The sequence below is a fragment of the Otolemur garnettii genome, unplaced genomic scaffold (assembly GCF_000181295.1).
Source record: "Otolemur garnettii isolate 467f Iridium unplaced genomic scaffold, OtoGar3 scaffold00112, whole genome shotgun sequence".
NCBI lineage: Eukaryota > Metazoa > Chordata > Mammalia > Primates > Galagidae > Otolemur > Otolemur garnettii.
In genome coordinates this window covers 3,668,861-3,671,326 of record NW_003852507.1, presented here as the reverse complement: position 1 = coordinate 3,671,326, position 2,466 = coordinate 3,668,861, and the positions used below count along the sequence as shown (strand labels likewise).

Here is a 2,466-nt window from a genome sequence, read left to right as displayed (position 1 = left end):
CCCGGCTAATTTTTTTTTTTTTTTATTGCAGTTTGGCTGGGGCTGGGTTTAAACCCGCCACCCTTGGTATATGGCACAGGCACCTTACCCACTGAGCCACAGGCGCCGCCCAGGGTTTCACTTTTATTTTCAGTGTTTTATTTTTAAAAAAGATTTGAATGGGCAGAGCCTGTAGATGACAATTGCAACAAAAAATAGCCGGATATTGTGGTGGGTGCTTGTACTTGGGAGGCTGAGTCAAGAGAATCGCTTGAGCCCAAGAGTTTGAGGTTGCTATGAGCTGTGATGCCAGGTTACTCTGCCCAGGGCGACAGCTTGAGACCCTGTCTCAAAAAAAAAAAAAAAAAAAAAGATTTGAATGGTTCAGCGCCCGTAGTTCAGTGGTTATGGCACTGGCCACATACACCGGGGCTGGCAGTTTGAAACCCAGCCCAGGCTTGCTAAACAACAATGACAACTATAGCAACAACAACCAACAAAAAATAGCTGAGCATTATGTTCAGTGTCTGAAGTCTCAGCTACTTGGGAGGCTGAGAGGCAAGAAAATGGCTTAAACCCAAGAGTTTCAGGTTGCTGTGAGCTGTGACACCATGGCACTCTACCAAGGGCAACATAGTGAGACTGTCTCAAAAAAAATTTTTTTTGAAGCGAATGTAGTAAATTGCAGGCTTTTATGTAGCTGTATGGTAGCTGCATCTAATTTTCTGTGTGCTTGAAATATTTATTTTTTTATTTTTTAAAGTTTAGTAAGACTTTCATTTTATTGGCAATAGATATTAGGTTTTCTTTTTAAAATTTTTATTATTTTTGTATTTTTTGTTTTTATTAAATCATAACTATGTACATTGATGCATTTATGGGATTCAGTGTACTGATTTGGTATACGATGTGAAATGGCTTACATTGAACTGATTAACACATCCATCACAAGTATATTCTTTTCTTAATAGTTTTAAAATGTACCATTGCATCATGCACATTAGGCGAGGTCCCCCCAAATACCCTCCCTCCTCCTGCCTTCCACCTCCTCTTCCCTCTCTCTCCTCTTCCTTCTACTTTCTGGACTATTGTAGCCGAGCCACATTAAAGGCTGCCATAACTTTGTTCTTAATTGAAACTATCTCAAGGTCTGCAGGAAGGGATATTCCTTTAAAGACCCTCTGGAGAGATTAGAAAACTAATCTAGTGGGAGGCAGGCACTGAAAACAGAGCATGCTGTATTCAGGAATTTCCTGGAAGAGATCTGAGTAGCTGGTAAATCAAGATAAGGTTATTGTGCTGCTAAGTTAAAGAATACGTCTGTTCTTCACGGATGAATACTTTGTTCTTTGAAGCAAAAAGAGATGAATAAGGCTCTTGACTTTTTTGCGACTTTATTGTATTGTAATTTTAAGATTATGTGTGTGCTTGCAGAATGCTTTATTGTTAGGGTATATGAGTGAGTGAGAAATAAACCAGGGTCGCTGTGTGCCTGAGAGAGCTGCGGTCCCTTTCTCTTCCAAGACATTCTGACTGCTAGTTTACCTTTGCAACTCCAGCCCGATCAATTCACGCAACAACTATAGTTATGTTTTACGATCCCTATGAACGTGAAGGTGATTATATATTGAGTTCGTAATAGTATCGAGTACATTGGATACTTGTTTTTTGTTTGTTTTTATTAGATCATAACTTTGTACGTTGATGCATTGATGGGGTTCAGTGTACTGATTTGATAGACGATGTGAAATGCTTACATTGAACTAAGTAACACATCCATCACAATTATGCTCTCATCTCAATAGTTTTTAAATCTACTATTGCATCATGCACATTAAATGAGGTCCCTCCAAATACCCTCCCTCCTCTCCCCTCCCCTCTTTCTCTCCTCTTCCCTTCTACTTTCTGGACTATAGTTATGTTTTACCATTCATATGAATGTGTAGGTGATTATATATTGATTTCATAGTAGTATTGAGTGCATTGGATACTTTTTTCCATTCTTGTGGATATTCCCCCCCCCCCGTTCTTGAGATACTTTACTAAGAACAATATGTTCTACCTCCATCCATGTAAACATAAAAGATGTGAAGTCTCCATTTTTTATGGCTGTATAGTATTCCATGGTATACATACACTATAATTTGTTAATCCATTCATGGGTTGATGGGCACTTGGGCTGTTTCTGTGTCTTGGCAATTATTAATTGGACTGCAATAAATATTCTGGTGCAAATGTCTTTGTTGTAAAATGATTTTTCATTGCCTGAGTATATACCTAGTAGAGGAATTGTAGTATCGAATGGTAGGTTTACTTTGAGTTCCTTGATTAGTCTCCAAACTTCTTTCCAAAGACCTAATACAATTTTTATTTTTTTTGAGACAGAGCTTCATGCTATTCCCCCTGGGTAGAGTGCCCTGGCATCACACTCACAGCAACCTCCAACTCCTGGGCTCAAGCGAGTCTCCTGCCTCAGCCTCCCAAGTA

General features: G+C 39.2%; 1 protein-coding gene across 1 annotated transcript in view; it reads left to right on the top strand.

The window, feature by feature from the left end:
• Window positions 1-2,466, top strand: part of UTP6 (UTP6, small subunit processome component) — a 43,341-nt gene that overhangs the window by 8,611 nt on the left and 32,264 nt on the right. The gene's annotated exons all lie outside the window — the stretch shown is intronic.